The sequence below is a fragment of the Lynx canadensis genome, chromosome B2, assembly GCF_007474595.2.
Source record: "Lynx canadensis isolate LIC74 chromosome B2, mLynCan4.pri.v2, whole genome shotgun sequence".
Classification (NCBI taxonomy): domain Eukaryota; kingdom Metazoa; phylum Chordata; class Mammalia; order Carnivora; family Felidae; genus Lynx; species Lynx canadensis.
In genome coordinates this window covers 65,488,900-65,513,690 of record NC_044307.1, presented here as the reverse complement: position 1 = coordinate 65,513,690, position 24,791 = coordinate 65,488,900, and the positions used below count along the sequence as shown (strand labels likewise).

The 24,791-nt window shown below is 36.0% G+C and overlaps 1 protein-coding gene across 2 annotated transcripts in view; it reads right to left on the bottom strand.

The window, feature by feature from the left end:
• Positions 1 to 24,791, bottom strand: part of RIMS1 (regulating synaptic membrane exocytosis 1) — a 488,852-nt gene that overhangs the window by 419,047 nt on the left and 45,014 nt on the right. The window contains exon 1 of one of the 2 annotated variants that reach the window (XM_030315800.2): positions 1,154 to 1,157. The exons of the other annotated variant lie outside the window; for it this stretch is intronic. The gene's annotated coding sequence lies outside the window, so the exon portion shown is untranslated. Of the gene's footprint in view, positions 1 to 1,153; positions 1,158 to 24,791 lie in introns of those variants that run through there. 2 annotated transcript variants of the gene reach the window in all.

Sequence of the window (24,791 nt, the reverse complement as noted above, 5' to 3'; positions counted from 1 at the left end):
CTGCTCTCTCTCTTGACTTGCTAGGACTGCCATTCTTGTGGCTTCAAATGGGCGATGGTTTGTGAATTGCCATTTCCAGACTTTACCTCCCATTATCTCTAACAGATCTTAAATCTGTATCTACTTAAATACCTTTCTAAAAACCAAGTTTAAACAGACTAAACTACCAAACTCAAATTCCTCCTCCTGTCAAACAACTCCCAAATTCTATGTAGGAATTAATCAAACCTTCCTATTACTGATGTTCATGATCTTGATGCCATTATCATTATCACTTTCCTTAATGGACAATAAACCATTAAGTCCTCTATTCCTTTGAAGAATCTCTTGAAATTTCCCTTTCTTATTTTTGTATACTACTTCCAGATTCATTTTCTCTCTTGAATGAACTGCTTGAGTAGTCTTCCTCAAGTTCCATTTTGCTCCTACTCACAGATTCTGCAAAAGGGCTCGCATTCCCCCCCCTATCAAATACATATATAGCTACCCAGTTCCAGGCTATTTCTTCAACCAATTCCCCCATTCACTAATCTTTTCCTCTTAATTTCTAACATAGCCCATTTCCCAAGTCAGGTATATCTATCTCAAATTTTTAGAACATAATTTTGTCATTTTAATCTCCATTCCATATGCCATTTTTTTTTCACTCAAAATTATCTGCCTTCTTTCCCTCTCCATTAATTTTTAGTTCTTTCAAAATTCAACTGAAATGTACTAAACTCCAGGAAGCCTTTCAGGCTAAGAACTCTCATTAATCCTTCACCAGTAACTTATAAAAAGTGGGTCCTTATATAGGCAAGAGAAACTTTGTTTAATAGCTGCAGCTCAACTACTGGGAGGAAGTTCAAGAAATGTCTGCTTTAGAAATAGGACATGAAATGGAGGCATGTCCCAAGGCCCCAGTTGGAAAGCCCTGACGATTATGATATCTCTGGGATAAATGAACAAGTACTTATAGGAAATGTGTTCTATGCCATACACCATGCCAAGTGCTATGATCCCAACCTGAAATCAAGTCGGTCTGGTCATCAGTGATGATGGTAATAATAAGTGACATTTTTGAGCATTACATGAACTCTTTTAAGCTCTTTATATGTGTTAACTCATATGCTACTCACAACAACTCCATGTGGTAGGCAGAGAAGGTAACTACTTGACATGGCATTTACAAAGCCCTGTGTAAGTTGCAACAGTATTCTGTTCCACAAGCTGAATTCTATTTGAACATAAATTCATTTCCTTGAAATTGCTCAAATTATTCCTTTTGTAATATAACAAATACCTTCAAATATAAGTAAAAAGTGTAGAAATATAGATTAATAATGCAAGTAAGGATGACATTTACCTAAAAATATTAAATATAAATATTTTTATTTTGAAGAATAAAGCTCTAGTCTGTTATCAGCTACGTGTGAAAGAATGAAAGTGGACTACTTTCTAACACTATACACAAAAATAAATTCAAAATGGATTACAAACCTAAATGTGAGACACGAAACCATAAAAATCCTGGAAGAAAACAGGCAGCAATTGCTCTGATATCAGCTATAGTGTTTTTCTAGATATATCTCCTAAGGCAAGGGCAACAAAAGCAAAAAGACAACATACTGAATGGTAGCAGATATTTGCAAATGACATAGCTGATAATATGTTAATATACAAAACATTTAAATAATGTATACAACTTACCACCAAAAAAAACCCCTAAACAATCCAATTAAAAAGGGGCAGAGGATATGAGTATATATTTTTCCAAAAAAGACATACAGACACATGCATGAAAAGATGCTCAACATCACTAATCATCAGGGAAATGCAAATCAAAACCCATAGTGTGATATCAACTCATGCCTGTTATAATGGCTAAAATCAAGAAGACAAGAAACAACAGGTGTTTGCAAGTATGTCAAGAAAAAGAAACCCTTGCACACTGTTGGTGGGAATGTAAATTGGTATGACCACTGTGGAAAGCAGTATGGAGGTTCCTCAAAAAAATTAAAAATAAAAAATACCATATGATCCAATAATCCCCTATTGGCTATTTACCCAGGGAAAATGAAAACACTAACTTAAAAAGACATATGCATCCTATGGTTATTGTAGCATTGTTTACAATAGCCAGGACATGGAAGCAACATAAGAGTCTATCAATAGATGAGTGGATAATGAAAATATGGTGTGTGTGTGTGTGTGTGTGTGTGTGCATAGTGGTATATATACACACACATAGAATATTACACAGCCATAAAAGTGATGAGATTGTGCCATTTGAGACAACATGGATGAACCTAGAGGGTATTATGCTAAGTGAAATAAGTCAGACTGAGAAAGACAAATACCATATGTTTCCGCTAATAAACAGAATCTAAGAAAATGAATAAACAAACAAAAAGCAGAATCAGAACTATAAATACAAAGAACAAACCAATAGTTGCCAGAGGGGAGGGCAGTTGAGTGTTGGGCAAAATGGATGAGGGAAGAAGGAAATACAGGCCTCCAGTTATGGAATGAGTAAGTCATGGGAATTAAAAGCATAAGGAATACAGTCACTGATATCGTAATAGGAATGCAATGGGACAGATGGTAGCTATATTTGTGGTGAACATCACTTAATGTATAAACTTGTCAAATCTCTAAGTTGTACACCTGAAACTAATCTAACACTGTGTGCCAAACCTGCTCAAATAAAAAAAAATTAAAAACAAAACAAAACTCTATTATACTTTTAATGTATATGTATTCTATAATGTCACTTTGTGTTCTCAAAGGTCATAGAATAATTTTAATTACATTATCATATATAACTAATGTTCAATGTTCACCTTGCTCTTCAGCATCACTTCCACAGTTTCAGCTAGTCACTCCTAGGGTTCACTTGATATATACCTCTTATTTACAGATCCATGAATATTAAAAAAAAAATAGAGATTTTCAAACTCTAAGACTGAAATTTGTCATCCCTTCTATCCAAGTCCCCAACTTCTATAGTATTCATGTTTCTGCTGTAGGAAACCTAAAGTCACAGAGAATTCACTAGTCTTGTGATAGCTAATTCTGTTCAAGGTTTCTGACTGCTGGACATTTTTAAATGTCTACTGATATCTACCTTAATGTAACTTCCACACATCAGTCCTATCTCAGCCCTTAAAAAGCTGTATAGAACAAATTTGCTGCCTTTTACAGAGACAATCTCCCCATATATTTGAATTCAGTGATCTTGTGTTCCCTTTACCTTCACTTCACTTCTCTTTCTCATTAGCCCCTCAGTCATTTCTCATTAGGCATGTATTCTGTAGTTGCTGCACTTCTTTTGGTTAACAACTCTTAAAAGTCAACTCCATCTGTTGTGCAGTATTTTCACTCTAGATCCACAGGAAGGAATACAAACTATAATGGCCTCTCTAGTAGCCAGGTCATATAAAAAGGCCAACTGACAGAAGTGATATTCAAGGGAAATCATCTATGAGTGGCTTCCAAACATGGTCATGTATTAGAATTATCTAAAAGAAGTTTTTAAAGGGACAAAGCCAGTGCAGTTTGGGTCCAGGCATTTTCAAATGATTAATTTCCCTGGGTGGTTCTAATATGTCCAGATAGGTGTTTGGGAAGTGAAGTAATGATGAAGAATGAGCCATTCATTCATTCCACAGGACAGTCTGAGTCCTTTCCTTCGAGGAAGCTAAATAAACCACAAGAAGTCTCAATAACGTGGACCACATTATCATAGTCCCTCGTAAAACAGCTCTTCCTTACTGCATTTTAATGTTATGCCTTCAACTTTTATGACCGGTTGATACAAGAAACAGCTGTATGAAGTCGGTATCTGCCTTTACTAGAAATTACTGGTGAAGTCACTGTCTATTACATCATCTTGAGTCCTTTCTATAAAACTCCACATCCATCCTGCAATTTTTGTTTTCAAAATTTAGCACCAAGGAAAATGTCATTCTTTGTTTGTTCCAAACACCTACCACGATTTCTTTTTGTCAAGGTTCCAAGGAAGTTCAGAGAAAAACTTAAAGCTTGTCATAACAATGCTGTTGATATGGTAAGTATGTTTACAATATCACCTCTTTCTTGGTTATAAGTTTAAATTTCTATTTTACTAATGTTTTATGTTGAAATCCTTTTGAGGGGCGCCTGGGTGGCGCAGTCGGTTAAGCGTCCGACTTCAGCCAGGTCACGATCTCGCGGTCCGTGAGTTCGAGCCCCGCATCAGGCTCTGGGCTGATGGCTCAGAGCCTGGAGCCTGTTTCCGATTCTGTGTCTCCCTCTCTCTCTGCCCCTCCCCCGTTCATGCTCTGTCTCTCTCTGTCCCAAAAATAAAAATAAACGTTGAAAAAAAAAAAAAAAAAAAAAGAAATCCTTTTGAGAAAAGCAACGCATAATCATAGAAAGAAAAAGGTTAAAGACTTAACCTTAAAGTCTTAAAAGACTTATATGAAAAAATTAAAAGACTCAATTTTTCTTAAGTTTAAAGAAGCTAATATGCTTTACAGGGTATACCCTGGCATATATGTGTATATACACATTTACATATATATACTTATATGTGTGTGTGTGTGTGTGTGTGTGTGTGTGTGTGTGTATTCACATTTCAGTAGGATATATTTTCAATTGGCTACTGCTTATTCTAAAAGCATTAGTACTTTTTCTGAACATAGGCAACTACCTCACATTATGGTACACTGAATAAATATATCACACAACTCTTAGAAAGTTCATCTGCCAAGTGACAAACAGTTTAAGGGTACATATTTTATCCATTCCCATATATTAATTTCACAGAGAGATGACCCACACGAGGTACTTAATGAATTATTTCATGACTAAGCATCCAATATAAACTCATTAAAGGCATAGATTTTGACTTAAACTAATAATTCTTAGTGCAAAAAAGCCTAGAGTTTTTGATTGTTGATTGGTTGGCTTTTTGCGCTGGTAACAATGAATATATTTATGTAAATTTTAAGAGAAATAACCAAAAAGGCATAGAAATCCTAATGTACTTCTCTGAAATCCCCAAGTTAGATGTATGAGGAATCAAAACGTAATCACTGCAGTAGATAGGCTATAACTGTCACCCTCAGAGTAAAGAGGAAATACAATAAAGTCAATATATTCATTGTTCATAAACACATTTTATATATTTCTTTTTCTAGGGAATAACTGTACAGTTATTTTGCCTACAGAGAAATTACAAGAGGTAATGAGACATTTTCTCTAAAACCACAGTTACCTTATTAAAATTTTTTCTATTTTTTCTCTTATGTATGAAATTAAGTAGTAAATCAACTAAAAAGATGTGACATTGACAAGACTGTCTTAGTCTATTCAAATTACCGATAATTTTATTGCTGTTTAACTGAAAATGACCTCATTACTTTGAAAATAATATTTTAGGTTTTGACACTGCACAGTTAAACCTTATTTATCCTTCACCAATGATAAAAATTTAAATATTTTGCTTCATCAAAAGAGAAAAATATTCCCCCAAAGGACACTATTAAAATCATAAATATGCAGGTCACATTGATACATTAATAGAAAATATTTACATTATATATCTTATACATGCAATACATATATGTACATATACAGGGTTTAAATCCAGAATATATAAAGAATTCTTATAAATCAATGAAAAAGCAACCTATCCTATGAACCAAAGATCTATTTGTAGGTATTTACTCAGGAAAAGTGAAAACTTATGTCTACAAAATGACTTTTACAAGAATATTCACAGTAGCCTTATTTGTAATCTAAACTGGAAACAACCCATGTGTTTGAAAAGAACATTCATACAACAGAATGTACTCCTGATGTGTGCAACAGTGCGAGTGAATGAATGAATCTCAAAAATATTTTGTTGGGCAAAGAAATCAGACATAGAGTTCTTATTGCATGATTCAATTTTTATAAAGTTCAAAAAGAGGTAAAAGTAATTAATCAATGGTGACAAAACTCAGAAAGTAGTTGCCTCTGGGTGGGGAGGAAGTGGGGGGATAATGGCAATGTTTATGTTTTATACCTTGTTTTAAGTTGTGGTGACATGGGTATATACAATTGTCAGTATTCATCAAGCTGAACACTTCAGATTTATACATTGTATTGTATGTAAATTGTATCTTAATAAAAAGTAAAAAAATAAATAGGAAAAATAACTGATAGTTCAAAGAAAGAAGGCACAAGTCTCATACTTTAAGAATATGTCATCTTTCATTCAAGTAGAATATAATTTAATGTGCTTTGAAAAACAATAATTCCAATAAACAACTATGGAAGTCAAACAATTAATACATCTTTTCAGGGTAAACAATTTATTCCTTTATACCTTGTCAGAATCAAAAGGATAAATATAAACACCATTAAAGCTAAGAAATTTGTTTTTGTAGGAATATTTTTCACCAAGTTGAATGATTACTATACATATAGAACTTAAAGGAGCTTGTAAAATAGAGTTCAGGAAAAGGACAAACCATAGTGCCATATGTTTAAAACATTACCTGTCATAAATTATATGTAGATTATTTAAAAGGTAAATTTGCTTCCACTATTTCACACAAAATATTACTTAAGAACAGTACCAGCATTTATGGCTGGAAAAAATCCTACAACTGGTATTTTGAAAGACTGTCTACATTTTATGTAGAACTGAAAATATAACTTATGCCATATGCCTTATGACATTTATTTTCTAAGAAATTCTGAGCATTAGTTGCAATTTCTAAGAGATAAATCCTACATCAAAAAGCTTTAAAAGTTACTTTTATTAGAAAATACTGAAAAATGCAGAAAGTCATGAAAATCACATCAATTCTTATTTTTTAAAAAATACATAATTAAGTGAAAGTCAGCCATCGCAATATCCCAAAATGTCTATATCTTCTATAGGCATAAACAGTTTAAGACACTAAAGGCAATGTTGTAAAAAGTGTAGTGCTGTGACTTCACTCTATTTGGTTGAGGAGAAGCATGAATATAGTTTCAAAGCTGCAATTCTATATCTTTATTAGAGCTACTGCAACCCAATGATCTCAATAGAAGAGCAGGTGCAGCTACTTTGGCTTTCTTCCTCATTGAAAACTCAGCCCTAAAAGGTTTGAGAATCCGGAATAGTCAGCTTGAAGTCACTAAACTATTTCAATGTACCTTTATTCTAGGAAGTAAGTATGTTTTTATATTTAGGGAAAAAACTGACTTTGAAAGGAAAAAGAATAGTAGTAATGGAAGGGTATGAAATAATGGAAAAAATAATGAGAAATAAGTCAGAATGTTAACATGCTTTCATACACAATTTTACATCAGTGGATCCACTTCTCTGCCCTTAAAGTTCTTTTCTGCTCTGCAGTTGATTAAATTATTGTTCAAAAACATTCATTCCCTGACTCCTATACCACTTCTCCATTTCTTTTTACTGGTTTGAGCTATGTCACTTGCTTTAGCATCATGATAACCAAAGTGTATTTCCTGCCTCTGCTTTTGGGCTTTGCCCTGTGACTTGCTTTGGCAATAGGATGTTAGCAGACTGAGATGTAACAAGGAAGGCCTTGAAATGTTATGCATTTGCACATTAGGGCTTGCTCTCTTGTATTACCATTACCATGAGACAAGCCTGAGACATATGAAACAAATCTGGACCCAACCTGTAGCTTGAAGTCAACCTCTTGTGAAGCCCAACCTAGGTCACATCCACGCAGTCAACCTGAAGAAACAATAAACTCAGCTGACATCAGCTGGGACACTTCAGCTGTTTCAGAGATATCTGAGAGATACATGCTGATGCATTGAGATTTTTATGGCTAATTTCTCCACTCACCTCCAGAATGACTGCTAGGCCCCACGGGAGATATTTATGTATACATTTTCAAGAAAAACTTCTTTTCCCACTGTTGCAGGTCCAATCTCTGCCTAGCATGTTTTCATGATACCCAAACTCCAGGTGTCCAGGTCTTTTCTACCAGGCACTTATCCTAGGCCTATTCTCTAAGGATAGGACCCCATCTTCCCCCATCAACTACTTATACACTATGATTTTCCAAGGTCCTCAAAATTTCCAGATTTGAGCTGAAGCTAATCCATAATAGTATCAATGAGAACAATGAAAATCTCTGTGAAGGCAGCACTTGGTTCATTTTATGCACTGATGTACCTCTAGTTCCTAGAAAATTATCTGGCACATAATAGGTACTCAATATACATTTACTGTATATATGAATAAATGTGTTGGAAATTAGATAAATGTGTTAGAAATAGATAATGGCTATATTGTGTAGGAACCTTTAGTATATTCACTCAAAGGACAGAGTAATTGGAGAATTTTGGAAGACAATGGAAAAGAAACTGGTAGCATCACAACACTTTTCCTGGAATTTTATAAATCATCCCATGTAGATTTCCCACCAACGCCACATAATAGTATATAACATCATACGTTATCATTACTCAGTGTAAGTCAGGGTCAGGAAATGATGGAGCTTCCATGTGACCACCAATCTGGACTTCGTCTGATCTTACCCCACAAAACCTGAATGAAAAAAACATAGCAACTACACATTCAAATCCAATTGTCCATTTTTTACCTTATGAGGAAGCAAGAGTATTGTCTTAGAATTATGGTATGGTAGAGCAGCAGGACAAGGATCAGAGCTGAGTTTGAGGCTTGGTTTGACACTTACTGCCTAGAGAATGTTAGGTAAACAACCTTCTACTTCTCATTACGGTGGAACACGGTGAGCATAATAACATACTTCTGGTACTTATCTGAGAGAGTTCCTAGCAGTAACAAATGAAGTAATGTGTATAAACTGCATTGAAGACACTCAAGCATTATCAAATTGTACAGTATTGTTTGAATAATATATTCTTTTACCTCACTCTTAATATCACATTGGAAATAGAGGCATTCCAAAATTATTTGTTGTAAGAATGCTGTTGAATATCATCATCATTACCAACATGGTAATGTGGTCAGTGACAGGTGGCTCTGAGGGCAAGGACACAAACAAATAACCTTCTGCCAATAGGGGATATATATATAACAGAAGAGCCACATGTAAGCTGAATTATGACTGAAGTAGGAAAAACGTCTCCATTTACCATGTTATCAATCCACCAAAAGAAACCATCTAAACAGTCCATCACAAATCAGGATAAGGAGCAAAAAATACACAAACAGTGCCCTAATCTTCATATATGCTTATTTTGTTTTCTCATGTCTTCCAATCTTACCACAGTCAACTAATCAACAGTGTATTTGATTTTTTCATGCTGATTTTAAGAAAAAAATCAAATGTCAAGTTTCTTCATTTTACATATTATCTAGACTTCTGAGTTTCTTTGTAAAGGCAGTCCAATAAAATATGTAAACATGAAAAACAAGCATGCTTTAGGCATTCCTTACTTTTGAGTTTTATTTCTCTTTTTTTCCTTTTTTTTAAGAGGAAGTTTGTGTTATTTCATCACTTTGGATAAAAATGCATCAGACGATAGCACTTAAAAAAACTGGCTTTAAAGGCAGAAGCTGTCTTAGTAGGAAAGACATGTTTTTGGAGGAAAGCTTAGATAGCAAGTTTTTTTTTAAATAAATCTTGAAACTCTTGGACAAATCATAGTTCTCAAACATTCATATACAAATTATGGAAGGGGCTTCTGAAATTATTCTAATAAACTTGCAACTGCAGTTTTCCTCAGTTGTTTTTTCATTCACATTTTGACATACTATCACCAAAATTTTTCATTCACATTGTGACTTCACTATCACCAAAACCTAACAATAGACTCAAAAGTCCAAGTGTCCACTGTCAGGAGGCTAAACGTTCAAAATCCAAGTTACTGGTTTCTCATTTCTAGGATGATTTTCTGGATTACAAATTCTTGACTAGTCTCCGATGTTCTTCCTACCTAGAGGTTTCCACCATAACCACTTCTTTGAGTTTTTTTCTTATATTAAGATACAATGTATATATAATAAAATTCACTCATTTAAAATGTACACCGGAGGAGAGGTGGATGGGGGGATGGGTGAAATAGGTGAAGGGGATTAAGAATACACTTATCTTGATTAACACTATGTAATATAATTACTGAATCACTATATTGTACCCCTGAAATTAATACAACACTGTATGTTAACTATACTAGAATAAAAATAAAATTAAAATTAAAAAAAGTAAAACTATGCATATGTGGCTTATACACTGTTCCATTTAAATAATACATTTCACAATAAAACATCTTAAAAAGAAAAAAAAATATACACTTGCACGTGCTTTGACAAATGTATACAGGCTTGTAACCATCGCCACAGTAAAAATATAGAACATTTCTATCACCCAAAAATGTTCCCTCATCTCCTATGGTCAATCTCTCTCCCTCTTCCCCTCTTTCCCTATCCTACCCAATGACAATCACTGATTTTTTTTTAATCTCTATAATTTTTCCTTTCCTAGAGTGTTAAATACATGGAATCATCCAATATACAGTGTCTGACTTCTTTCACTTATTCAGGAAATTTCACTTATGAAATTCATTTGTGTTGTTTCATGTATTAGTACTAGGGTCTTTTTTTTTTATAGCTGAGTAGTACTCCATCTTATGGATGTTATCACACTTTGTTTATTCACTCACCAGTTGATCATTTTATTGTGTCCGGTTTTTGCCTATATGAATAAAACTGCTAGACCATAGAGGACAGATCTTTGTGTGTTTTTGTTTGTTTTTAAGTTTATTTATTTTGAGGCGGGGAGGGCAGAGAAAGAGGAAGAGAGGGAATACTAAGCAGGCTCCACATTGTCACAGCAGAGCCCAAAAACTCAAGAACTGTGAGATCATGCATGACCTGAGCCGAAATCAAGAGTCAGATGCTTAACCAACTGAGCCAACCAGGCATCCCTAGAGGACAAGTCTTTGTAAAGGTATATTTCTTCATTTCTCCTGGGTAAATACCTAGGAGTGGCACTGTTGGGTTATATGGCAAGTGTATATTAGTTTCATAAGAAATTGCCAAACTGTTCCCCAAAGTGGCTACATCATTTTACATTCCTGTTAGCAACAGGGGAGAGTTCCGATTACTCCTTAACTGATGGATGGAAACATTATAATTGATCGTTGTATATATACCACATTACGACTTGACAATTCATAGCCATTGGAGTTAGGTTAATTTAACATTATGGAGATTATGAGTTGGCCAATCTCATTTCATTCCTCCTGTATTTCTACAAGGAGAGTGTACTTAATATCTTCATTTTTTACATGAGAACAGTGGAAGCTGAGAGTGGCTAATTTTCCCAAAACACAAGTGACAAATTTGGAACATTATATGAAGTAGTCTGATTCCAAAGCTCACTACAGTATATAGGAAACAACCAGTGGTTGCCTCCAAAAATATACTTAATGATACGTGTAGAACATAGCATAGAGTTGTTCTCTCTCATTGTTTTTCTCTCCTCATCTTTGGAGAAAGAAGGAAGCTTTAAAAGGCTTTTCTTGGTAACACTTTATCCCCAGACCCAGGGATCTAGGAGTTGACATTCCCAAGTAAGCTTACATCCTAATATAGGATACGGAGATCAAAGTGGCCCATTCTTCCATTCTTGTTCCATATGTACCCTGAATCCGCATTAAGATACTGCACATGTATCTTAAAATCTATCTATAAGCACTTAGATGGACAAATTCTCATACTACAAAATGTCTTCAGCACAATCTGAAATGCACTTGTCTAATCAACAGGGGCAAGGCAGGTCACTAGGGACCATATGATGGGTGTACTCAGAGCCCTGCTAATTGTCCCTTGCCTCTGCTTTGCAGGCCTGAATTAGCTTCTGCCCTCACTCTATTTATAGGTTTGATGAGTAAACTTAGATTCTTCTAATGCATAAAGACTAAAAATACAAGGGGATATGATTTAGCAAAGTCAGTATTCTAGCATCTTTACATGTCCCCAGGGCATCCCTGCTCTGACAGCTTAGAGGAGTTCCCAGGTCACTTCAACCTGCAGTGTTCTTTCTTACCTTCTCCTTTAGGTTAGCACTGCCCATCCCTACTGCCCAACTTTCATCTCCATCCATGAAATAATTATGGCCCATATAATATTACTAGTAATCATGAAACTCACATTTTGGACACCTATTATGTATCAAGCACTTTACTAAGTGCATCAAAAAATATCACAGCATCCATACTGTCTCTAATTTACATAGGGGAAAACTGAGTCTTAGAAAGCTATGCAGCATGCCCAAGATGACACAGATACCAAATTAGGGTTCGAATCCAAGTAATCTTACTCCAGAGGCTGTGATCTCTACCACACTATACTGTGCCCAAGAGCTCTGGATCTGATCCAAGTGACCACTCTGGGTGTAAATGTGAGTCCTGAAGTCAGGCCTTTTTGTCATTCTGCAAACCTGCCATGACTCAGACTGTTCCTCATCTTAGGATGCTTTTCTTCTTGAAGACCCTTTAAATTTTCTTCAAGGCCAAATTCTGGTGTTACCTGTTGAATCCTTCCCTAACTCACATAGAAGTTTCATTTTCTATGTTCCTGTGATCTCAGACATCTCTCTCTACCACTCACCTGAATTGTTTTATAATAATTTAAGATTATCTCCTTCATTAAATCATGATATCCCTGAGAACCACACTTAATTTCATTCACTTCTACATCATTCCAAATCAACTAAGTTATGTTGCAACACAAACAGCATCTAAACCTTAGTGGTTTAAAATAACAAAGGTGTGTTTCCCATTGGTTTTGCAAGTTCATCCCAGGTAAGCGGGGGCTCTGCCCCACATGTTCTCATTACAAGAGGTTCTAACATTAATATCATGAATTCCTCAGCAAGATGTAAGGAAAGGTAGCAAGCTCTTAAGCGCTTAAGTTAAAAGTATTAAAATGCCACTTCTCTTCATATTTCATTGGCCAAGCAAGTTTCATGACCATGCCTAATTTAAGAGAGTAGACAAGTATAATCCTAGCAAGTGCTTGGAAGAAGGAAAACCAGAATTATGTGATGAACACTAATGATATTCTCAGGATTTGGAAACACACATGTGGCCTATTTCATAAATGCTGGATAAATAAACTAGGTATTTTTAGCCTGATGCATTTAAAAAACACAAATTGTGACCATATGCTAATATTTATTTTAAATGATGTCTTATGAAATTAATTCCATTATTTACTGTAATATCTTGAATACATTCACTTATCCATCTTAAATATATTCACTTAAAACACTTTAACAAGTTTTTAATAAGAGGCCACTGTATGGAGATCAATGTGTTAGGTACTATGTAGGCTTAAACCATTATAAAACATAATGCCTACCCATATGAGTAAATGTGTTTAATACATGATTATTCCTTTATTTAGTTAAATTATTGAGTACCTATCACTTGTAACTCACTGCTCTAAGAATAGATGAAAAGAGAGAATAAGATTCACAAGGTCCTTAAGAGAGGGAAGACGGAAAATAGGCATGAAATACATAAATGAGTAAGATAATTCTAGTTGCTGAGTGCTAAGAAAAAATAAACAAAAGTGGGTTTTGGGAGAGTGACTGACAGGGTAGGGATGTGCGCTGGATCTCTTTTGCTTGCCCCTTCCGATACAATGTCTATCCCTGTCCGCACTAATCCAGGCTTGGGAGACGCAGCTATTTGAACATCAACGGGACTCTTTCCCCACTGGTCTGGATTGGCTTTGCCAATAGAAGGCACCTGCAGCAGATCAGGAACTAGAGAATGAACTTGAATGAGGTATTTATCTCCCCAGCATACTCCCTGCCAGATAGTACCCCTATGCCACCCTAGTGAGTGCCCCCCCCCCAAATCTGTCCCTTTCCACATAGCTCTATCCCTGGTTTTCTGATTATTCCTTCAGGCCTATGGAGGCACAGCCCTCCACTGTTAATGGCTATGAATTATTTCATCATCCTTTTATGCCTGTCTTAAACATTGCCCACATCTTTGTAGTTTAGTCCCTTTATTAAGTTCTTTGCAAATTGGCCATTTTATCATGCCATCAGTTATAGGAAATAGATAGAAGTCTTGAAAATTTACACACACTACATTCAGATGTACAAAGAAAACATAGGTGTTAGATTTTTCTGTGATCAAATCTGCATACTCCTCCCCTATGGGTAGGAATAAGCTCCCATCTGTATAAATCACTAGAAGTCAGTGAAGAATCACTGAAAAATAGCTTTATTTATCATGTGAGGACCTGAATTTCAGTTCAGATCTTGTAATATTTTAGCTGAGTACCTCTAAGCCAGATATCTCATGATTTCCATGTAGATCATAAAGTTCACATGCAATGTTAGGTATGATTTCTACTGCTATTGTTACTAAACCTTTAGCTTGTTTTTCAGAGAAATTTCCTAACCTTATTTCCCACTTTTTTTCTCCACTTGAAACCCTTCTCACTGATCTCACTACTGTCCCACACTAGGAGGGTGGCCTCCCTGTCTTCTCTTCCCTCTAACACCTACATCATATCAACTCCACATTTTCTAAAACTATGACGTCTTCCAGAGCATCTTCTTCAAACTCTGTCCTCCCTCACAACAAATGTGAGCAAGGCTTCCCAGTACAGTTGAAATGGTTGTGTGTGTCGGGTCTGAGGCACTGACCATGGAAGAGCCTGGGGTAGGGTGAAAGCTGGTTTGCCTTCCACACCACACTGGACACCAGCTGGGGGGCTGCAACCACAGGAGGCGGGGGTGCCTCTTCTTACCTGTATAGTACAGTTCTATACTTATACATTTTTTTCTAGCAACTTTTTTTTAAACACTATGTATATAGTATTCTCTTAAAAGTCTAATTCAGAATCATACACACAGATAACCTATTTAAAATATTAAAAGTCTCAGGTAAATTTTTGTAATAAGACACTTTGTAAATATGAAAAAAAGTCTTAATGTCTCTCCAAATTTATATTAACAGGAACCTGGGTGGCTCAGTTGGTTAAGCATCTGACTTTGGCTCAGGTCATGATCTTATGGTGTGTGAGTTCGAGCCCCGCATCAGGCTCTGTGCTGACAGCTCAGAGCCTGAAGCCTGCTTCGGATTCTGTGTCTCCCTCCCTCTCTGCCTCCGCTCATGCTCTGCCTCTCTCTGTCTGATATATAAGTAAACATTAAAAAGAAAGAATGTCAAATTTATATTAATCACAATAATATTTTACCAAGTAATATAAGAAATGGCTAAAGGACCGACAGGCATCGTTTATTTTATGCACTGAATTTTACATAAGCTTGTTTTCCAAGGATATTAAGAAAAATTTGTTAATTAAAAATATCCCAGGGCACCTGGGTGGCTCAGTTGGTTAAGCATCTGAGTTCAGCTCAGGTCATGATATCACGGCCATGGGTTTGAGCCCCGTGTTGGGCTCTGTGCTGACAGATGAGAGCCTGGAGCCTACTTGAGATTCTGTGTCTCCCTCCATGCCTGCCCCTCCCCTGCTCACACTCTGTCTTTCTCCTTCAAAAATAAAAATAAACATTAAAAAAAGAAAAAAATTAAACAATATCTTAAAGGAATTTGCTTTCTTATACATTAAAACTAGTAACGATCTATTTTCATGGTTTGAGTAATGTAAAAACATTTTAAGTCTATCAGTTTTCAACTTCCTATTAATATGTCTAAGCCATTTAAGAACTTGGATTGACAATTTTATATTTGAGCATTGCAACTCAAAGAATGGATCAGAAGCTTGGTATTCAAATACTCCATCACAAAGTTGATATGCTCAAACCATTTTGGAAGAAAATAACCATGACAGCTACAATCTTGACATTTACAATAATTAACTAACTGCAGCTTTTGAGAAGAAAAAATTACTTATTGCCCTTATTATACAGTACCTGCTGAACAAAGTGGAACTGCCCTTAAATAACCAATTTTCATTATGCTGCATCCACATTAACAGCCAGCCTTTTGATGGGTACAGAATTATTGCAAGATTAAAATTACTGATTATTATAGAGGGCTAATTTAGAGCACAGGTAAAATTCAACAAATTAAAGACGAAGGTTTGTCCTTTTCAAAGAGTTGCTGGCTCCTAATCGTTGTGAACATTTTTTCACAGAAATTACAAACTCTTACCCCTCCAAGAGTGCTAAGTATGTGGGGGAAAAAATTGTCTGCAATGATCCTATGAAGTGATCCTGGCTACATGAACACAAATCAATGACATTACTCATAAAGGAATCTTATTCTACCGGTCACAAATATCACAGATTTCAAATAGCTAAGCCTAGTCAGAAAATATAGCCAAATCCAAAATTTAGAGTTAAAATTTGAGGGTGAATTTTCAATTCTAAATCATTGAAGTTATAAATGAAAATTAATTATTTATAACTCAGTGGTAGGTAAAGTTTTCTTGTTGTTTTAATAAAGATGTTAATATTATTTTAGGAGTAACTGTAATCTGTGAGAACTTGTACAAGTAATCTAGATTTTTATCTTGACTCTTTCAAATACTAGTTTACTAACTTTTTGAATCAAGATTTAAACTCACCTCTGATCTTTATACATGTCTTTTCCTTTTAGTGTGCACTTTCCCATTTTAATACACAAGTCTTTAAATACCTACGGTTAGTATTAATATTTACATGTTTACATTTAGTATTTGCACACAAAAAAATTATTATTTGAAAATAGTGTTCTAAATTAGGATAAGTACATTTAGATAGATCCTCATGGATAACCAGACAGAAATTCAGAAAAAAGTATAATTTATAAGCATCTAATTTATAAATTTAGTATTGTTTCTACCTTTGATTCTAAGATATATATTTTTTGTCCTTTTTATGTCTCCTTAAAAAATACCAGGTAATTTCTGATAATATAGCAACAGATAATACATTTCTAAAAAATCCCTTCAGGGGGGCGCCTGGGTAGCTCAGTTGGTTAGGCGACTGACTTCGGCTCAGGTCATGATCTCATGATCTCGCAGTCTGTGAGTTTGAGCCCCGCATCAGGCTCTGGGCTGACAGCTCAGAACCTGGAGCCCACTTCAGATTCTGTGTCTCCCCCTCTCTCTACCTCAACCCTGCTCATGCTCTATGTCTCTCTGTCTCTCAATAATAAGTAAATGTTAAAAAAATTAAAAAAAATCCCTTCAGGGTTCTAAAAAAGCTACTTGTACCTGTTTGTTGTTTGATAAACATTACAATTAAATGTAGCACTAATAGCTAACATAGCTATTAGTACCTATTTTATAGTAACTATTTTATAGGTACCAAACTGTAACTATAAAATACACAACATACAATAAAATATGCTGCAGAAAAATAACAAATATTTTTACACAAGTTTGACTCCTGTGACATTCAAATAAAAAATTCTAATTGCCAGAATATATGTACAACATATATAAACTAAGGAAAGTTACATTTATTAAAAAGTATATGTAATCGAATTTAGAGTGATCAACTTTAGGTGTCATTTACAACCTGCTTATGGAGTCTTGTCAAGGGAGGATTTAAAAGTTTATTTTTAATCCTCGCACTAATAACAGAGCAATAAACATAGACTCGGTTGCCTATTTCACTCAGCTTGGAGCAGATGTGGAGTTACCTATGTTGGCCTTACACATAGACAGAGTAGAATATAGAAATAAAGCACAAGTAAAGACAGGTAAATACAACACAGAATGTGTTTGTAATTATTTGCAATATACAGTTATGCAAAAAAAAAAAAAACAGCTGATACACTATGATTGCAATTTTTGTTTAAAAAAGTATATAATTAGAAAAGGATGGTGAAGATATAACCAACAGAATGCAAGCAGTGGTAATCTCTGAGTAGGGGCTAAATTTTATCTTGTCTCTTTTGGTTTAGGGACAATATTTTTCTTCAATAAACATTACTCTTATTAAAAAAAAATTTTTTGACGTTTATTCATTTTTTGAGAGAGAGAGAGCACAAGCAGGGGCGGGGCAGAGAGAGAAGGTGACACAGAATCCAAAGCAGGCTCCAGGCTCTGAGCTGTCAGCACAGAGCCCAACACCAGACTCTAACTCATGAACTGCGAGATCATGACCTGACCTGAAGTCGGACACTTAGCCAACTGAGCCACCCAGGTGCCCCAAACATTATTCTTATAATTAGAACAAGGAAAATACATTTATTCATTAAAAAATATAAACAGGCAATTATATAAGTTTATTCAGTGAGAAATAAATCCACCAACCCAATCAAAGGAGGGATGTGGAGACTGGGAGTATAGTGAAGTGAGGCTTTAATCAATGTTCTTAGGAGAGTGGGTGTCTGAAGGACAGGCACACTTGGGGTAGTTACAGCAGACAATTTATTTCCTACCATGCAAGTCCCTCCCCTGGTTCCTCATTGGCTGAGTACTACAGAGGTTACAGCCTTACCCATATGTGGCTTGTGCCCATGTAAAGCAAAAAGTAGTCTGATTGAAAAAAATGTACATTCCCTGAGGTGATTCAGAGGCTTTCAGTCCCTCCTCCCTTTGTTCTCTGGCGCATGATCATTGCAAAGCCTGAGAAAACAAGCTCACAAAACAGAGAGGAGGAAGAAGAACCAGGAAGTGAAGTGTCTAAGGGTTTGAGACTCCATTGTTGGAGGTGGGTTTGGTGGGGGTGGGGGGGGTGTGTGATCATACATACCTTCAATAGGTTGTAAACTGCTAACTAGACAGCACAGCTTTTATCTGGTATTTCTGAAAATGAATCATCTCCCTTACTTCTCACATTCAGGCAGTAAAGTACTAGACTAAATCTCCCCCATGGGGGGAAAAAAAAGTACACTGGTCTATCACTGTGAGGAAAAAGAATCAGATTTGTCACAATCACACCTGAGCAGTTCAGCCTCAATGTTCCCCTCAATTTGACTAAATCTTAGGTTTCTCTAGGACTAGGCACTCTGATCTCAGTTTTCTTAGAGCATTTAATTTAGAGAACTTAGAGTTGTAAATTCTTTCTCTGCCCCTTTGAGATGTAAATCTTTTCCAAGCTTGCTGCCAGTTTTACAACCCATGAATGTCTTTTTTGAGGACCTGAGAACCAATCCCTTGAAATGTAATCACCAAAAAAAGACAGAGTCCTTGATTGATCTCTCTTTGTGGGAAGGGAGGAGTCTAACTTTCATAAGAGCCAATGAGCAAACATTGATAGCCCAACCACATTCACCAAATCTCTCTTCCTAAAGTGTTCTAATATTTTGCATTAGCTCACCCCAGTGTTTAAAATCCCCTTCTCCCCCTACCCTCGTCTTCTGTTTTGATGGACTTCAGTTTAATCTCTCTCCTCTACTGCAACAGTCTTGAATTCTTAGTCTTAAATAAAGTCTTGTCTAATCATGTAACTTTTCTTTTTCTTTGGAAGACCATACTTAATTTATGGGCAAGTTTACTCTGCTTTAGAAAGCACTCTCTTTGCCCCACTCCATGAGGTTATGTGGTTCAGCCCACTTGGACCTTGTCAAGCAACCCCTCTTCTCCACTGTTCCCTCTCTGCTGCCAAACTGATGTAGTAAGATCCCAAGGTTTAAATGTCTGCAGAGAGTTTAGATTTTTGCTGGTCTCTGTGTGCCAATACTGTTCCCAACAAGGTATTAAAAATGCTCCCAGATAGTACTAAAGTGAAATGTTGCTTCATCTTTGGATGGATGTGCCTACATAAATGTTTAGGAAAGGAGCAGGAAGAACAGAAAAATGGATGCAATTAAAAGCGAGAATTCCAGAATCTCAGTTATAATGCCATCCCATAGTCCCAAACACTATTGTAATGCCTAACTATTAATAATGACAGCGATAACTTGAGTGTTTATTCAGGAACAGACACCATACTTTATACTTATGCAAATGGCCTTGTTTAATTTTCACAATAACACAGTGAGGTAAATATGATGATTGCCACCATTAAGAAGAGAAAACTAAACATCAGAGTTTAGTAACTTGCCCAAGGTCAGTTAGTAACAGAGATGGTATTTAAATCCAGGACCACTAGCTCCATTTGCCATTATATGGTTATTTTAAACTTTGTTTATCTCAGAAGGCCAAATCATAGTTAATATTATTAAGTAGCTATTTAATTTAGCCTTGGTAAGTACTTGCCTCCATTAAGCTTGGGCAAGTAACCTGAGACAGACCATACTAGTAACCAAGAACCATACTAGCTAACAGACAAACACTCAGATTTCAATCTTCCCTCACGGTAAGTCACTGGACCTGATATTGGGACTTGTAATGAAAACAAAAATGTATTTGATCTTTGACTGTCTGTCACTGAGCTCCAAAAAGCTTGGAACTATCTGTAATACGAGCAAAGGTGTCTCTTGTTATGTTAATCAGGGGACTTTTGGAATGCACCTAAGAATGGGGGCTGTTCAGAAAAACCAACCCAGTGAGTAGAGGGTTGGAACTTTCTCGGACCCACTCCTCTGGCCTTCAGGAAGAGGAAAGGAGCAGGAAGTTGAATCCATCATACATACCTATCTGATGAAGCCTCCAGAGAACCCAAAAGGACATTGTTCAGAGAGCTTCCTGGTTGGTGAACAATGGAGACTTGGGGAGAGATGGGCACTCAGAGAGAGCATGGAAGCTCTGTGCCCTTTCCACATACCTTGTGCTAGGCATCTCTTTCATCTGGCTGTTCCTGAGTTATATCCTTTTATAATAAACCAGTGATCTAGTAAGTAAAATGTTTGGTGAGCTGCTCTAGCAAATTGATCAAATCCAAAAAGGGGGACATTGGAACATCTATAGCAGGTTGGCCAGAAACCCAGGCGACAACCTGGACTTGGAATTATTGTCTGAAGTTGGGGAGGTGGAGACAGTCTTGTGGGACTGAACCCTTAACCTATGAGATCTGACACTATCTCTAGGTAGACAGTGTCAGAATTGAGTTGAACTGCAGGACACTCAACTAGTATCAGTGCATTGCTTGGAGGTGTGTGTGGGAAACTCTCCCACACACTGGAATTGGGAGCAGAACACTTTAGGACCACATCATCATTCAGATGAGAGTTAAGGGAATGAGAAAAGGGTTTAGGGAGTGACTTCTAATTCTGTTATACCCATAATAGTTCCTCTTCAGTAAAGTGGGCTCTCAAGGGGTTCCCATTCTGACTCAGTCTTATAAAATAGGCTTATAAAATAGGCATAGCACTGGATAGAAGAGTAACCACTGGGAGGCATTTTATTCCCCAAAGTCAAAGACACCATTCCAGAATTTCTCTAATCTACCAGGTAATTCTCTAAATTTAGGTGTCCATGAGCTTAATTCCAACTACAAAATCTAGGTCAGGTTCCATAGAGTATGCTCTGTTTTCTTCCTCAAGATAATTCTGCTCATTGTTCTAGCTTACTATTTCCAAAGGGAAGAAATGAACTGAATATCCTGCTCTGTGTAGGCATTTTATTGCCTTCCTTATTGATTATTTTTGCTTTAGGTGGTATAGGTAGGCAGTTGGTTAATTCGTACATGCAGAATTCTTCTACTCATACTTTGAAGTTTTTAGTTTCTTATAACCATCCTTTCACAATTTCCTTTCATTCAAGCTTGGAAGTGTGTTCCATTGGAGCCCAAAGGACACAGTCACTGGGATTTCTCAGTATTTTCTTTCTGAGATGTGAATTGGAGGTGTTACCTGGTTGGTCTCCAGCACAGACAACCATGATTTTTCAATATTTCACACTTTTCACTGTGATACCTTCATGCTCACAGAAAAAAAAGGGGTGGGTCATTTCAAGAAAATCTCATATCTATAATATTTAAGAGGGAAGGGCAGAAATCAAGAGAGGGAGATTTCAACACTGTGTTCATAGAATCTACTTCAAAGTTTTAGAATCATGGCTTTAACAAATAGGACAAAGTCCAGCCAGTTCCTGCAGCCCCAGGTCACAACTTGCACTTATCCACTTTTTTAAGTGTGTTTCAGGCTGGGTCTCAGTCAGAGAAGAGGACTATAGCAATAAACTGGGAGAGAGATATAAACATATGGGGCTGAGTGGCAACCGCATGCTGGCTCTTCTCTCTCCCCAGCAAAAGCAAGCTGTTTTGCTTCTGTAGTTCACCCACCTAGCATGTATGTCTAAGCCAGAGTATATTTTACTGAGAGAACCCTATGCTTTTTTAAAAATACTTTTATTAAGTTTTTATTTTAATTACAGTTAGTTAACATACAGTGTTATATTAGTTTCAGGTGTACAATATAGTAATTCAACAGTTTCATACATCACCCTGTGCTCATCACAAGTGCACTGTTTAATCACCATCCCCTATTTAAGCCATCTCCCACTCTCCTCCCCTCTGGTAACCATCAGATTGTTGAGAGACCCCTATGTTTTTGAAATTTTTTCCAAAGGTAATTATGTGATTATATAGTTTTCTTCATGTTTTTCTTACCAAAATGATGACAGCACATATGTGAAAATACATGATACTAAAAAGAACATGATATGGAAAATAATCCACAGCACTTAAATCAGGTAAGATTGTGTTCTGACATTTTTAATTGATACATAAATTTATCTTTTCTGGTTTACAGAATAAGATGGGGAAGGGAAATCCATTTGACTTGATAAAATATTCATCTCTCACCTCTGCTTGAATTCAAGAGTTTTCAGTATAATCCTAAATTAAGTATTTGTCTGGGAAGTGAGGGAAAAAGGATAATGCTTTAGGTTATTCTCTTGTCTCATGCAGAACTGAAAGAAAACCACCAGGAAATCAACTCATCTGGCCAACTTATGCTTTTTTTCTCTCTGAATATACTTTTCTTTCTTCCCCCCCCCCCCACACTAACTACAGTTACTTTCCTTTGTCTTTTTATTCACTATGCTTAGTTTAACATTGGTCTCAATACAGTTAACAATCACAGAGGTTTTTAAAGCTCCAATAATCATACAAGTGTGCAGGCAAAACACCATGTTTGGGATGTTTAATATTAAGCAGCAGGTAATCTGGTGCCATTCAATAGCTATCCCTAGGATTCAGAGTCCAGGATCAAAGTCTGCATTTTTTTTCTCTCTTCAATTAGTATCATTATTATAATCCAACTGACATCAACTTCCCTACCTCCCCTCAGTGACTAATCTATAAATCCCAGTGACACTACCAATGCCCACTTACAATTAATGTGATTAACAAGGTACTATATTTATCTCAAAAGACACATATATGTCAATTAAAAGATAATTGGTAAGGAAAAAATATTGAAGAGTATTAATATTACAACCTAAAAACAAACATATAACAGTACCAGAAATTTTTGAGTGGCAAGTAAGTTAAACAGCTAGGGAAGATGACTGAGTACAGTATAGTATTTCTAAGTAGATAATTGTAATTATTGAAAGGTAACAAACTGTGATTCATCACAACCTATGTTCAGTGTTGATATGTTCCATTTCCAACTCTGGCTTTCATGTTTGGCACCAGTAGTTTTCAAACCACTTTGACTATAAACTTGAAACAAAAGACTACAGTTAACATGTTTTAAATGATTTGCAGAAGCAAATACCAGAGGTGATACTAGGTCAGGTTGATACAAAGTTCTTCTAGGGAACTCCTGAAATTTAATTTTAACTGTTTGAATTAAGCATACACTGATTTTCACTCTTTTACTCCCACATCTCAGATCTTCTGTACCGAGTTGAGAGAGAACTTAAAACAGTACTTATCATAGAAACTTGAAGAGGTGGGAGAATTCTCCAGGCACTAATTCAAGTACATTTTCCCTTGCACTACATTTGAAGGTATGGATTTCCCTTTAGTATCTAGTAAGGCCCACAAAGTGAGAGGTCTGGGTTGTATGGAGTTGTTGTTGGTGGTGTCTTGCAGATTGTGTTTTTATAAAATTATTAAATAATTAAAAGATATATTAAAGTGTTCCTATGATTTGAAAATATTTCCAGTAGCTAGTCACTTGATAGTAGCAGGTCTGAGATGACTATATTGAACTGGAAATTCAGTTGGAAGATAGACCTATGAAACTGAAGCTAAATTCACATAGTTTTTTTTTTTAATACAATTGTATTTATTTGCAATTGAGGAAGCACTGATAGACATTATCTGGAGGAAGTGGGGCAGCTAAAATCCTTCCCTCACAGTATCTCTTCTCCCTTCTCTGGTATTTGTTCTTAAAAATTCAAAGGTAAAGATATTTTTAACCTTAACTTTTCAGTCAAAAAAAGTCCAAGTCAGTTTCCAATATAATCCAGATGGTCAAATACAGAGATGCAGGCTTTTCCACAAGTGAATACTTTGTCTGATAACTGATATTAATATTAATTAAACAAATATGGTAGAGAACCCATGTGTACCAGGCATCATGGTTGGTTCTGAGATACAAAGATTAACAGCCCAAAGCAGCTCAGAGTCAAGTGGAGAGAAAAGGCAAGAAAACATATGGAGAAACAGAGTGTAGAGGTGAAAACCGACATACCATGGTACATGAGAGAATGCTTCACATGGAAGTTGAGTTGGAGAAAGTTCCACAACAGAGATAGCCCCAGAACTTAGTCTACTTCTCTTTGACAATTTTTTGGCATTCATCACTCCCAATTCTATTCCTTTTTCTCTCCATCCTCTACCTCACTCCTTATTACCCCATTCTTTGTAAGTATTCAAAGCACTGATGATATACCTTTGACAGTAAGAAGTATGTATCACTGGAATGTTAAGTTCTGTAAGGCAAGGATTATTGTCCATTTGGGTCACTGTTATATCTTCCAATGCATACACAGTACAATTCCTGCCACATAAGTATGTACTCAACAGATATTTCTAAGAAAAAAAAGGAACACTAGG